This window comes from Rutidosis leptorrhynchoides, chromosome 9 (assembly GCF_046630445.1).
Source record: "Rutidosis leptorrhynchoides isolate AG116_Rl617_1_P2 chromosome 9, CSIRO_AGI_Rlap_v1, whole genome shotgun sequence".
Lineage (NCBI taxonomy): Eukaryota > Viridiplantae > Streptophyta > Magnoliopsida > Asterales > Asteraceae > Rutidosis > Rutidosis leptorrhynchoides.
In genome coordinates this window covers 274253459-274269507 of record NC_092341.1, presented here as the reverse complement: position 1 = coordinate 274269507, position 16049 = coordinate 274253459, and the positions used below count along the sequence as shown (strand labels likewise).

Below are 16049 nucleotides of genomic sequence, written 5' to 3'. Positions count from 1 at the left end.
ACTTAATCACTTGGCCACCCCGCCGATATCATCATGTCGGCCAGGGTTATTCACGGTAGCCGGACCGGAGAGCCACGTTCTAAGATCCTTAAACCCCTCTTTATGTATCGAGCAGGCATATTAAACCCCACGGTTAAAATATGCATGATCACGAACACTTCCACCACCTTATCAACTTATTATCGATCACTAGCTTCAACCTTCATTGAATCACAAAAGACCCGTATGCTACTGCTACAGCTCCGGACCACCCAACAATTTAGTTTTGTTGCTACAACCGGTTTCTATTTTCGTTTTTCTGTCGAGAGAACACCATCAAACACCCCATCAAACATCACATAAAATCACCATTTTGTTTATTGTTTCTTACGTGAACCAATCCGCCACCTTCGCAGCAACCTTCACCACCATTTGAAACCTAACACCACCTTCTTCAATTACACCTAAACCCGCCACCATTAAACTGCTATATGCTTCTGATTTGCTATTCAAAACGAAACCACAACTCACACAACCTACTGTTACTGTTTACGATGATAATGGAGAAGGAAGATGATAAAGAAGATGATATTTTAATATAAGGTGAACTATTAAACAAAACCAAACAACTACATTTTTTTTGCTGATGGAATTTCCTTTTCGTGCCAACCATGGTGGGCCAAAGAAACCCACCCACTCACTTTTACTTTTAAAGGTTACACGTATATATTTAGCAATATAATGAACCGATTTCCTATCTAATTATGATTAAAGATTATAGAAAATCATTATCATTATTATACACTCGATTAGCTAATAAATATTTTTAAAACCCCTTAATCATCGTTAGATTAGAAAATTACATTACAATACCCCTTAATCTAACGATCATTAATCATCTAATAAAAATATTAGCTAATAAATCAATTTTATATACACTTCATTCATAAAATACCCTTGTACTATAACTTCAATTGAATTAAAAAAAATACGGGATACCTGCAAATACCTAATCTCTTTTATTTTATCGATTCATCTTCTTCATCCATTATCATCTTTAATTCCTTAATTTCATTTGCAATTTCACTCCGATTAGTTTTTTAACCTGTTGAATCCTTTAATTGTGATTAACAAGTAAGCCCACGACTCTTCGTCATCCATTATCATCTTCAATTCCTTAATCTGCACCGTCACAATCGATTCAATTTTAATATACAGATTGTTAAAAAATATTATCATGACTGATGTATTTTTAAATGTTATTGTAATTTACAGATTGTAATTCTTATTTGATTTTAATTCTAATGTTATTATTTATTCTATATGTTAATCAGAAGTTTCTACTGATATGAATTCAAGTTACTCATATGAATTCGACAAGAACTCTAATTCAAAATTCTGTTTTTTGGTATCACATGTCTATATTGATGCAAAGATTTCGAATATGTGACATTCCTTTTGAAGTATATGATATTTTTATTTTGGTTAAATCCATGATAAAAATTCAATTTATGTGAGGTCAATTTGGATCTCTTTCAGGTTTCATCATGTTCAGATTAAAGATTCGGGTTGTTAGTTGATATTTTTGTATTATTATATTGAAGTTATATAATAGAATATATAATATAATATATAATGATCATGTATTGTGGTGGTAGTTTGTAACTTGATTTTTTGATATCAATATAATGAAGTTGATATATATATATATATATATATATATATATATATATATATATATATATATATATATATATATATATATATGATATGTGTTGTGTTTCCATTTGTGCTATATATAAAGTCTAACTTTTGGTGTTTATAGTTTGTGACGTTTGACAACGAACACTAAATTGCAGGATTGATAGTGATATGGGAAACCAAGGTGTTGCAGAATGATACAAATAAATGCAGGTGGGTTCTCTTATTTACTTCCAAACTGTATAGTTGACAAAATGAGTTGGTTGAAAGGTTGTTGTAATATCCGTAGCTTTGTTAGGCTCTTTAACGATTGTTGTGGCAACATTTTCTTCTAACTTCAATAGGTTTCTGTAATTTTAATTTATATGTTGAATGTGATCATTACGTTATGTTTTAGTTTGAGCCGGACAAAGCATATGTTTTTTCTGAGGTCAGTTGTGACTATTGCACTTCGAGAGATGAGGCTAGAACATATTCTGATACAATTGCATAGGTATGTGTATATATATTTCTGGATATTTTCTGCACAAATATTGAAGGAATGAACCGAGGTCAGTCTTGCGTGAAGGTTAGTTCGAAGGATTCATATGGTTAGTCCTTATGTCCTGTTAGTTTTACTTACAAAATAGCTTTTTTTTATGAATTTATTGCAGAAGCTGACACTTTAATGGGATAGATTCTTTTTTATTTAAGACAACTTTTAATGTGATGAATAGATAGATGGTGTCAAAACACAAACATGAGGGATAGTTGTGAATAGTCAAGGCTAACAATTCAATGGTGCAAGATGATAAAATATAAGCACACCAAAAATGGCTATGGTTTATGCATTCCATGTAAAATCACTTAAGGATACATGTATGTTTGTCTTTTTACATAGACTACTCATTGCTGCACAATTGCTATTTTTTATTGAGGTGGCAAATTGGGCAGGACTGCTAACATGTCAAAATGGTTTAACAGAGGTTTGGACTAACCCCAAACCTTATATTTTTTTTATTATTTTAATTTTTTAAGATGTGAGTTAAATATGGCTAAAAATGTCACTTGGTATATCATTTCATTATATTCATTGTATGCCCACTTGATATTGTATGCCCACTTCAGGTCCCGTCTTCTTGCAGATTATATTTACATCCCTATATGCGATTTTAGAAAATTCAATATGATTCTTTTACATATGGGTTTTCAAGAGAGAATTCTGAATGTAACGAAGCCACATGCTTATGTCGCAAAGTCATATTGAAAATTGGTAAGAAGTTTTATTTGTAGATTTAAGTTTTATTTTTTTTTTTTCCATTTTTTTATTTTATTTTATTTTTATTATTATTATTATTTTTTTTTTTGTAGATTTAAGGATTTGAGATGCAGATGGAGAAATGAATGGGATTATATATCATTTTTCCTAGATAAGTGTACTACCTCTGAAAGTGATTTGCTATTTTCACTTTATTATATTCAGTTACAGTAGTCCCAAGTCCCAACATTTTTCTTAGTTGTGGACCATCGATAACCCGCGATTGTAGTGTTGCTTAACACTCGTCACTTGTGGATTCATGAAGTTCTCTTTTAAAGGTTAGTATTATGTGCATATGTACTTATTGACAAAAGTGTTTTGAGAGGGGTGGGGGTGTTTAAAAATGTGCATTTTAGTAGGGTTATATAGTAGTAATATATTAGTAGTAAATAACTTGACAAGTGGGGTCCAACCGGGTGGATCTAATTGGGTAATAGAGTGGCTAAGGTTTTAAGGAGTATTTCAGTCAGGCAACTGCAATTGGAGTGATTATAATGTATAAGGTTAATTGGGCGGGTCAGTCTATTATGATCTTATGCAATAAATCACTATATAAGTGTTATTTTAATTTAAAGTTAGTATGCAAGAAAACCATATGAATGCTAAACAGGTATTTCTTCGGTCAGGCAACTGCAATTGGTAGTGATTATTTTGTATAATCTTAAATGGGTGGGTTAGTCTATTATGAACTTATGCAAGAAATCACTATAGGTGTTATCTTAATTTACAGTTAGTATGCAATCAAATCATACGAACGTTCGTTACAAATATCTAGTGCAATTTAGTTCTGCTGCTAACTGATGTTTGTTTTTAAAAATATTACGTTATTCAAATATCTATTGTATTAAAATTAATTCTCAACATTTGGTAACTTAGATAAATGGCAACTTAGATAAATGGCGGGTCTTTTTTGCCGTGAACATAATGAATTTCAGTTTGTTTAGTTTGCTAGGGATTTTTATTGTGGTTTGTTTAGGGTTGTAATTTAGGGTTGTATGTTCAGCGAAATCTTTAGATTGTATTAATTCATCTACAATTAGAGTTCTCTTTGTAATTTTGGACATTTTTCTGTTCATCAAAATTAATTCATATGTATTGTATTGTTGGCGGCTTAATCATTAGCTTTGATTGTATTGTTTCCTGTCACTGCATTATTATTTACAGGAAGTATTGCTGCCTGTTTAACCATATATTACAAAATACATTGTAGAATACCATGACTTCATACGTAAGACCACCTTCGTGTGTGTACAGGATCGATGATAATGCCCTTGAACAACTGGTATTTCCTTTTTACAATTTTAATTGTTGAACGTATTATTTGAAAAATGTCCACTCAACTTTGTACTTATGTCATTGATGATTAATCGTGTTTTGTGTTTATTTATAGCCATTGCCAATTGATTTTGTCACTACTCAGTTTCGTAAACCTACCAAAAAAACCCGATATACATCAACACTGGCAGTGGAAGAAACAAGGTAACAATCGAGATGGAAGTCATAGGCAAAAGGTAGTCGATGATCAGGGAAGAACTTAACTTTGGTGCTGGTCATGTCATCTGCTTGGCTGTAATAGAAAAAACAAACTGGGATTTAGCTGTTTATGCACCGCCAATACTACAATGTGTTGATCACCGCTAGCTTCCCGACCACAGATTCAGGTAACTTTACACTTGCTATTTCGTTTGGAATACAAATAGTATACTAAAAACTGCATAGCTAAAACTAAAAGTTTTACTGTCAATCTTATAATCCTTTTTGTGATAAAATGGACTGATTTTTAAACGATGGTGTGAACTGTGGACTTTGACTTATATCATTTTCAATTCAAAATTAGTAGAATCAAAATGCGGATGACCCATTCGGGCACCATATATTTAAAGTAGTTGAATTTTCGTAAATATGCTTTTATAAAGTAGAAGTTGAATAAATTAGATTTTTCTCATCATCATCCTAAATACACTTGCCTAACAAATTCCTCCAATGCAGCTACAACCATAAAGAATTAATTTCGGACACCTCAGCAACAACATAATTTATCTTTTAACGTCGGCTGGAGACCAAATAGTCTAGACAGAATGCCAAGCCTGGTGAGTAACATGGGATACGATGAATCGGGGTCCTCCAACGAAAACGTTGATTTCAACAAAACAAAAAAGAGAAGTAATTCAGTTGACCCCTTCAGGGAATAGGGTAATTGCAAAATTTATGGTCTAGCAAGTTTGTGATGGATTAAATAGAAAATTATATCACTGTTTTCTTTTTTATATATTTTATTTTGTTTTTGGTTACGCTGGGTTAATGTAGACCATATTGGTCGTTTTACTGATGAATTTGGCGCTGGACAGTCTAATGACCCAGAAGATGAGGATGGTCTTTCTAAATCATGGAAAAAGTCAAAATCAGCAGACTTTTAGTCACTTATTGGAGGGAATAACAAAGATGATTCCATGGTTGGCATCAAATTACAAAGTAAGTTTCGTATCAGAAAAGCATCTCATTTATCTTATTTAAAGGTGGCAAAAGATGATATGTTTGGTTGGGATTGGGTAATGGGTCAAAATGGGTAACTTTTGTACATGTTGGATTGACCCGGAACACTTGTGTCCAAATTTTATTACATAATCTAATCTAGTTTTGTGAATAAAGGTCTCGCAGGAATGTGTCGTTTTACGCTACACCCTACGTCATTTTACTCATCTTTATATACTCCCTTATGCCTTTCACCACTGGAAAAAAGCTGAATCCGTTTCAGTTTTTCTGAACTGATGAACTGATTAACACTTACCTTTTTCATTCTTTAACGTAATATGATAATGTTTATAGTTGCTGGTGTGTGTGATATGTTGCAACCAGTATTTAGTGATAGGTATAACATTTCATCTATATTATATATCTCACCTTAACACTTTTTGTGCACATAGGTATACATTTTATGTTACTGATTATTTGCTATTTAATGGTGTCTATATTTATGGAGTTCCTGATCTGGAATTAAACGGATGCTTTGTGATACGCAGTTGTTCCTCAAGCCCATAGAGCATCTTTGATGCTGTTTCTAAAGAAACACAAGGAAATGTATGAGTCACTTGGGGCATATATAAATATTTAATGATGGGAATTTGTGATGTTTCGTGTTGATATTTCAGTACATGATAAAATTAATTGAGTTGGGTATTACAACCCTAGGGTAGATACCATTAACGAGGAGTCGACACAAATGACCCATTTAGCTAAATAGGCTAAACAGGTTGTGTCGAGTTTTGCAACGCACATAGATGTTATTACAATTACTATATTCATGCTGGTAAAGGCTAATTGTTTACAGTTTTGTTATATTTCTTACATGTATTTAGTACTATTAACTACGGTTAATTTTACATTAGTGTATCGCTGAAATATGCTCCTATAAGATATAAGGCCTCTGATTAAAAATGGTATAATTAGTGTTGGTATTGATAGTTAAGAGGGGTAGGCTTATGATAGATATTCTTATTCATATTCTATAAAAGAAATGTATGATGTATACATATAATACATATTTACTTTCACAGTTTGTAGTTATTTACATATATGGTCAACTGTTGGTGATAACAGATAGTGTCTTATGCAGTTTTTTAATGGTCTCCAACATATAGCTTACGGATAGTTGCATACGGTATTCAGCTCGATTAAATAATGCTCGAAGGAGTTGATGAGGCCATCCATGATAAACTGTACGTCAGTAGCAGCTTATTTTTCTTCATTCAAAAGTGCTAATTTATAGAGGTAGCAATCAAAGCAACAATGGCAAGAGTTTAACGAAAATGCGAAAGATATTGAAAGAAAAACAAGTAGCTTCAGTGTTAACCATAAATGACTACTTCAAACGTTTTTTTTTTGCATTAAAGAATGTGTGGAAGAGTCGACATAGAAATACTTAGCTCCAAATAATTATTCTTCCACCGTTAAATAATTGGTCAAAATTATTACCAACTCGGCGTTAACATTGGAATTAATTTTAGCCATTTCTAACTATCTATATTTTTCATTTCATGTTTGCATTCTACTTATTTTACATAGTGTATTTGGTTTAAATAAATTATTGATCTTCATTAGTTTTTTATAAATCATTGGTGCTTTATGTGTTTAATAAATAACAAAATCTATTTTTATTTATAATTTTATTGCCGAAACCCGCGAATCTGCGGGTCTTAAATAAATTCATAATTGGAGTTGTACTATAAAAGAATAGTTTACAATTTGTCAATTTTTATTAAAAGATTACTTAAAAATTAATTGGGGTCTTCTAATATGTACGAATATCTTGTGTCTCCATCCGCATGAACTATGTTTTGTATTCATCTTGTATATGAGCTCATGGTACTAACACATTGTAAAATGTAATTAAATTAAGCTAGCAATCAAAAATGATCAATTGACAACGATCTATGAACCTGTATCGCGGGTCTTTACTATCAAAGATGATCAATCGAAAAACTGTGAAAGTATATGTTTTGTATTCTTTTTAATGGTTTACAGTTTAGGATTTAGGCTTTAGGGTTAAGATTTTAGAATTTATGCTTAGGGTTTAGGGTTTAGGATTTAGTGTATAGGGTTTATGGTTTAGTGTTTAGGGTTTATGGTTTAGAGTTTAGACTTTAGAGTTTAGGGTTTAATTTTAGAATTTATGGTATAAAGTTTAGGGTTTTATGGTTTAGGGTTTAGTGTTTAGGGTTTACATATAGGGTTTAGGGTTTATGGTTTAGTGTATAGGGTTTATTTTATAGGATATAAGTTTTAGAGTGTAGGGTTTAGGGTTTATGGTTTAGTGTATAGGGTTTATTTTATAGGATATAAGTTTTAGAGTGTAGGGTTTAGGGTTTAGATTTTAGAATTTATGGTTTAGGGTTTAGGGTATAGTGTTTAAGGTTTAGGGTTTAGGGTTTAGTGTGTAAGGTTAAGGGTTGGTGGTTAAGGCTTTAGGGGTTTGGGGTTTAGATATAGGATTTAGAGTTTAGAGTTTAGAGTTTAGTGTATAGAGTTTAGGGTTTAGTGTGTAGGGTTTAGTGTTTAGACTTTAGGGTTTAGGGTTTGCTGTTTAGGGTTTAGGGTTTAGTGTTTAGGATTTAGAGTTTAGGGTTTAGTGTTTAGGGTTTAGTGTTTAGGGTTAAGTGTTTAGTGTTTATGGTTTACTGTTTAGGGTTTAGGGTTTAGTGTTTAGGGTTTACGGTTTAGGGTTTAGGGTTTAGTGTTTAGGGTTTAGTGTTTAGTGTTTAGGGTTTAGTGTTTAGAGTTTAGGGTTTAGTGTTTAGGGTTTAGTGTTTATGGTTTAGAGTTTAGGGTTTAATGTTTTGGGTCTAAGTGTTTAGGGTTTAGGGTTTAGTGTGTAGGGTTTAGTGTTTAGGGTTTAAGGTTAAGTGTTTAGGGTTTAGGATTTAGGGTTTAGTGTTTAGGGTTTAGGGTTGGTGCTTTAGGGTTTATAGTTTAGGGTTTAGAGTTTAGTGTATACGGTTTAGGGTTTAGAGTTTAGGGTATAGCGTTGGTGGTTTAGAGTTTAGGCTTGATTTAGGTTTTAGAGTTTAGGGTTTAGATATAGGGGTTGGGTTTAGAGTTTTGTGTATAGGGCTTATGATTTAGTGTTTATAGTTTACAGGTTAGAGTTTAGGGTTTAGGGTTTATTTTTTATGACAAGTATTTTTCGTTACTTAATTTTAAGTTTAACGAGAATTCGTATTATTAACTATCGAAAGATCATCAAATAAACAAACTTTTTAATTATAATCAAAAAAGCATGAATGGTATAGATGAACAATTGCAAATATTTATGGACTGTTTAACGATTAAAATATGAATGTGATTTAGCGGCTGCGGGAAGAGCTTCAAAAACTACCTGAACTACAAAGTAATTGTGACTATGAGTGTCTCGATCTGAACAACAAAACTCATATATGGGGTTTGAAGCAAGAAAAAAGTTCAAAGAAAAAGTATGTTTCTAAAGGATGGCTAAAGTTCTTAACTGTAAATGTGTATGTTCCGGACGACAAGTGTTTGATTGTGTTCTTGCGTGACGAACGCATGTTCGTCATGGTCCTAGATGGAACTCACCCGGTGTAACAGTTTGTTTCGGTATCAAATTCTTTTGATTCTGCATGATGTCCGTTAGTTTGTGCAGAAGTGTTAATGAATATGGATTTAGAATCTTTCTATTTTGATGCTTAGGCATGTAATTATTAAACACTTTAAGATATAACTTATGTAGCTTAGTAACCATTGAATAGTTTGGCATGTAATTGAACTTTATGATATGCCAATCGATGAATGATGGTAATTTTGATATGCTACAGATCTTATCATTAAACACAAGTTGCAACTAAACAACTAAAATATATGATCTTATATTTGTATAATTTTATTCTTCTATATATTACAAAAAAATTTCCAATATAAATATATCACAAATAGTATTCTTATGGAAATAACAACTTCATATTGATCATCTTCTATTGTTAGATTGTTTGGATAACTAAATTCAAAGCAAAATAATAAATACAATATAATATGATATTAATAATTATTTCACCCTTAAAAACCCCGTGAAATCGCGGGTGTTTAACTAGTAACGAGTAGTTATCGATGGAATATGTTTCTGTTACAAATTCTAAACAACGATTGGGCCATGAGTTTATTATAGGAGTTGGGCCGTGACAAGGTTGTAGTATTGGGCCATGATCCTGTATTTAAACCGTCATCTAGCTATTGTTATAATCAAACCCCGTTGCTAGACATTTAGCCTTCGCTGCAGCTGCTACTGCAGCTTCATATTTCCGTTTCGAAACAAACCGCCAAGACCACCCTGATTCCCCGTGAACTGCTACTGCAGTGCTCCGTCGATGCAGTTACGAGTTGAAGAATAAAGGATGATGATAAATGATATGATAAAGATCATGATAAACTAGGATAATAATGCTACTCCTTTTTCGATTAAATAAACATCCACTTGGTATTTTATTCCGTTCCTTTTTTCTTTCTGATTGTGGGCCGAATCAATCAACACCCCACTTGTTGATATGTTACGTTCCTATTATCAGTTGAACCCCACCATCTCAATTACTCGAGCCATTTAAATTAGAACATGTTAGTAGGCTTGATTTGATTGGGCTTGTTAACGGGTTTCTGTTGGGCCGCTTGTTGCTATGTTCAAATTGGGCCGATTATTGAATTTGTTGGGCTGTTACTTGTTTCTTGGGTTCTTGAGCCAACTTGAGCCGAATTTCAACTCATCGGGTTCTTTTTCTTTTTGTTGTTAGACGACAACACAAACTCACGCACATTAATTAAGTGTCGATGATGAACGAGATTGATGTTAAAGATGATGACGATCGAAGGTGAGTGATGATGATGAGGTGATCACGACAATAAAAATAATGATACATAAACAATAACGATGATGGGTTGATTACGATGATGAATAATATGATGTTATGATTATGATTATGATAGATATTATATAATGATGATGATGTATATTAAATGATATAAAAGTTATAAATGATAAAGAAGATGAAATTGGAAACAGAAGTAATTTGGGGTTAAATAGAAATGGGGACGGAATTAAATCAGAAATGAAGTGACAGAGGAATGGTTAAAGGTGTTATCGGGTTAGCGGGACGTCGCGGGTTCAAAACCGGACTTGGGCATATTTTTTTAGGACTACTCCTTTGAGGTAGTTACTTATCTATTCATTTATTAATATTATTATTATTATTATTATTATTATTATTATTATTATTATTATTATTATTATTATTATTATTATTATTATTATTATTATCATTAACATTAAAAATTAACATTATAATTAAAATTATTACTATCATTAAAATTATTATTATTTTTATCATTATCAATATTATTATAAGAATTAACATCTTACTTATCATTATAATTATTATTATAATAATAATAATAATTATTATTATTATTATTATTATTATTATTATTATTATTATTATTATTATTATTATTATTATTATTATTATTATTATTATTATTATTATTATTATTATTATTATTATTATTAGGATTATTATTACAACTAAACTAGTATCATAATTATCATTAGCAGACAAATTATTAGTTTTATAGTTATTATAATTATCAGTATTATTATTATCAACTATTATTTTTAAGTATTATTATCACTATTATTGTTTTTATTGTAAAAATAATACATCTTTTTATTTAGTATTATTGTTATTATTTCTACCAAACAAATATTAAGTTATATGTATTATAGTTATTATATATATATATATCAATTATCAATAAATTAGTTAATTAAAGTAGTTTAATAAGTATTTGATATATTAATATTAATAACTTACTTAAGCTAAAAATAGATATTAATTATTTATTAGCGAGATAGAAAATAAAAATATAAAATATATTACTAATATTATTATATAAACTTATTTGATTACGATTATATGTGTTAATATATATACTTTATATATGTTCGTGAATCCGAGGCCAACCCTGCATTGTTCAGTTCCATCGTATGCATATTTTTACTACAAAATATCGTATTGTGAGTTTCATTACTCTCTTTTTAAATGTTTTTGCAATATATATTTTTGGGACTGAGAATACATGCGCTGCTTTTATAAATATTTCACGAAATAGACACAAGTAATCGAAACTACATTCTATGGTTGGATTATCGAATCGAATATCACCATTTTTAGTCTGGTAATCTAAGAATTAGGGAACAGAAACCCTAATTGACGCGAATCCTAAAGATAGATCTATTGGGCCTAACAAACCCCATCCGGGTTACGGATGCTTTAGTACTTTGATTTTATCATGTCCGATGAGAGTCCCAGAATGATGGGAATATTCTAGATGCATTTTTGTTAATGTCGGTTACCAGGTGTTCACCATATGAATGATTTTTAAATTCGCGGGTTACGCGTATTATTTTGTACTCGGGTTACATGTACAATTAAATATCTGAAATCTCGTGGTCGGTTAAAATATTGAAATGATTGTTATGATAAACCTATGAACTCACCAACCTTTTGGTTGACACTTTAAAGCATGTTTATTCTCAGGTATGAAAGAAATCTTCCGCTGTGCATTTGCTCACTTTATAGATATTACATGGAGCCGTTCATGGCATATTTAGGACAGTACCTCGCAATGGGACCATATGTTGAAGACTTCGTCCAGATGGATTAGGACGGGGTATGACAGCTTAAGTCCATACAGAGACTTATGTAGAAGACATATGATCGAGACGAGTGGGATCCCAAAAACCCGGAGGTTGATGCATATAGACAGTCTCGGAGAGATTACCATGAAGAAAAGCATTCTTGACATCTAGCTGGTGAACGGGCCAGTGTCGAGAAATGGCTACGCTGAGAACTGTCCGAATGGTGGCCGGTTTAACAAGCGCACTGAAAGTCTCGTCACAATCAATACCAACGTATTGGCTACGTCCGTTGGCGACTAAACGAGCCGTATACCTACTTAGCGAACCATCTGCATTAAACTTGTGCTTAAAAAGCCACATGGAGCGAACTATGTTCGTGTCCGTGGGGCGGGGCACAAGGGTCCAAGTGCCGTTTTTAATCAAAGCATTATATTCTTCGATCATAGCGTGATGCCAGTTTGGGTCATTAAAGGTATGTGAGTAGGTTTTGGGTGTAGGGGAGGGTGTAGATATGTGTAGGTTGAGACGCTGAATGGGTTTGGTTTTACCGAGTTGATGAAGAGTGACCATGGGATGGGTGGAGGTAGATTGCTGAGTAGGTGGTGGTGGAGGATCGGGGGACGGGTTTGGTGGTGTAGGAGGTGAAGGTGGTGTAGGTGGTGAAGGAGGTGTAGGTAGGGTAGGTGGTGTATGCGTAGTAGATGAGTCAGCTAGAGTTCGAGAGAAAAGGTTAGGAGGAGGAGGGTCCAAGAATTCGTAAGAGGACAGGGATGAGGGGGTAGTAGATCCGTAAGGGAAAGAGGTTTCGTTAAACATGTAGCAGCGGTATCCACGATGATCTGACGGATATCCGAGAAAGATACATGGTGTGGAACGAGGAACAAATTTGTGTGGGGTGTGTAGGTGAGGGTAGCAGAGGCATCCGAAGACACCTAAAGTGAAGTAGTTGGGTTAGTATTTGTATAGGCGAGTATGTGGTATTTCGTGGTTGATGGAGGAGGATGGCAGAAGGTTGAGGAGGTAAGTGGCCATGTGAAGAGCCTCAACCTAAAAGGTAGGTGGGAGATGAGCTTGAAAAAGAAGAGTGCGTATGAGGTTATTGATGGTGCGAATCATGCGTTCAGCTTTACCGTTTTGTGTTGAGGTGTAAGGACATGAGAAACGTATTTTGATGCCATTGTTTTGGAAAAGTTGGTGGAATTATTTGTTATCGAGTTCACCACCGTTGTCACATTGAAAATCTTTTATTTCGAAGTTGAATTGAGTTTTTATATATGTACAAAATTGTAGAAATTTATTGAATACTTCAGATTTATTACGTAGGGGAAAAACCCATAAGAAATGCGAGTAGTGATCTAGAAACAAAACATAATATTTAAAACCACTAAGACTCGGTATTGGAGAAGTCCATATATACAAGTGAACAATGTCAAATAACGCAGTAACTTGTGAAATAGAACTACTAAATGGAAGTCTCACATGTTTGCCAAGTTGACAAGCATTGCAAAGTACATGAGATTTCGTATTATTACATGTAATAGAATTATTAGAAACAAGATGACGAAACATATCAGCGCTGGGATGACCAAGTCGCTGATGCCAAATGCTAGGTGAGGTGAGTAATGCATGATGAGCTGTGTGTGGCGTTTGAGGAGTGAACAGATAGAGATCTCTGGTGCTGTCACATCGGAGGAGTAGGCGGCTGGTCAAGTAGTCCTTCACAGAAAAACCAAATTCGTCAAATGAAACAGAAACTTTATTATCACGATCAAATTTGCTTACAGAAATAAGATTTTTTACAATGTTAGGTGTAACAAGGACATTGGATAAGTGAAGTAGTCGGTTTACACTGGGCAACACGCTATGGCCTGTATTGATGACAGGAATAGAATTTCCGTCACCAACAGCGACCGAGGGATAAATGCAATGATTAAAAACAGTACTTAAATTATTAATGCTAGATGTAAGTTGGGTAGACGCACCAGTATCCATGATCCAACCTGTATTACCATAATCCGGAAGAGCCGCAGTGGAAAAAGCACTTGGAATGATAGTTTCTTGAGTGGGTTGCGCATTAAAGGCAAATAGACTGGACTGAGAGGGCCCACCTAAGAACTGACCAGCCCCATTCGTGTGTTGGGCAGAGGGGCTGCTGGCCGAGACATTTGGCAGCCCATAAGTCATTTGTTGCGGCCCAGTATTATTAAATCCTTGAGTGTAAGCCTGTGGACTATAATAAGCTGGGCTTGGATAGTAGTTCGGCCCAACAGAGTGTAACTGGCCAGCCAAATTTGCTTGAGGACTCATCTGAAAACCTGGTGGGGCAGCAGCGTGGGTCAAAGGGGGTTTTTGGGCCAAATGATGGAAGAGATGGGAGATTGGGCCGATTAAATTGTTTTTGGGCCAATAGATTTTGCTGGGCAGCTATGATATTTAATAGTTGGGCCTGGGTGTTACCTGAGGTTCGATTAGCAGACCCTAATCCTGATTTTGTCCAGGTCTTTGAACAGAAGTCGAATGTTGCTGGGAACCATTCGATGCGTGATGATGAATGTAGCGACACCTCTCGCCAAATCTACAATTTCCACGAGAAAATTTTTGACAAACCTGAGGGGTGTTATTCGAGTGTCGAGACGAATTCGAGGGGATGGCCTGAGCAAGCAAAGCTGTTGGTGCCGATGGTGTTCCCTGTGAATTATTTATGTTGCGATTTTTTCGTTGAAGCTGCATGTCTTCAAGGGTGATCGTGGAGTGAACAGTAGCAAGGTCCGGGAACGGAGATCGATGAAGAATTATATGCGTAGCATGCGGGAAGCGATCATTTAGACCATTAATTGCGTATGAAACCAATTCTTCATCTTTCATGTTGGAGCCAAGATTGGTTAGCATCGAAGATATCGAGTCGATCTTCCTGAAATACTCATCGGTGGTCATGTCACCAATATTGAGAGAACGTAATTCGACCATGAGTTCAATGGTTTTGGAATGAGCGTTGTCGAAAAAGAGATTTTTTAAAAATTCCCATGCTTCATGAGATTATTTTGGCTGAGAATTTAGCAGCCTTTCAAGTAAATATTCTGATATGGTTAGGTATATCCAACCGAGAACTACTGATCGGCTTTCTTCCATTCCACAGAAGGTGTATCTGACATTGTAGCAGCAGATAAGAATGATGCGACATTGAACGAAGAACAATGATTTGTAAAAAGGGTACTCTAATGCGTGTAGTTACATTTCTGGAGATCGAGTTTGATGGGAATTTGGTGTGTAACCGAAGTAACCGTATATACTTTGTCATATTGGGATGTTGTCATTGGTGAAGAAAAAAATATGAGAAAAAACAGAAGCAGCGATATTGTGATTTAGGGTTTCGATGGTGGCTCTGTTACCATGTTCGATAATGATGATAATGATACAGATGTAAAAGCGTGTTTGTTATTATTGATTGATTACACTGCCAAAATACCGTACATAAATAGATGAGGTAAACCTAGTGTGCTAATCTCTAGAAGCTACTAGAATTGGGCCCTTATAATAGTGGGCTTACAAGAATGAGATGTCTACATAAAATATAACGCAGTTAACTTTTTAATTACTGCTTTCGAGCCTTGGTGTGCGTTTGGATCGATTTATTTTTATTTGTCTTTTTTATCGATTGATGAAAATACTTGGTTATATGTTATCGTTATTTTAGTAAAAAAAAAATTAATGAGAATTGCTAACGTCCGTTAGGTAAATTACGATCCGAGAAACTTTTAAAAATCCCGAAGGTGATCCGCGTAATTATATTTTTTTCTTGTAAAATGTTAATAATCAACGACAATAAGGGGATTATTAATTGTTTGATGTGAAGGATATCAAAACGAAGGATTCGGACGA

At 33.7% G+C, this 16049-nt stretch overlaps 1 long non-coding RNA gene across 9 annotated transcripts; it reads left to right on the top strand.

The window, feature by feature from the left end:
• Positions 1-981: 981 nt before the first annotated feature.
• LOC139866203 (uncharacterized) lies at positions 982-7033 on the top strand. 9 transcript variants are annotated; one of them, XR_011765297.1, is made up of 10 exons: positions 982-1113; positions 1839-1893; positions 2078-2645; positions 2805-2932; positions 3031-3255; positions 4188-4259; positions 4368-4638; positions 4967-5170; positions 5326-5449; positions 6591-7033. It is a non-coding gene; the product is annotated as an uncharacterized lncRNA (long non-coding RNA). The 9 variants fall into 9 exon arrangements; XR_011765296.1 differs by having other exon boundaries at positions 2788-2932; XR_011765302.1 differs by adding an exon at positions 5998-6055 and having other exon boundaries at positions 2078-2932.
• The last annotated feature ends 9016 nt before the right edge of the window (positions 7034-16049 follow it).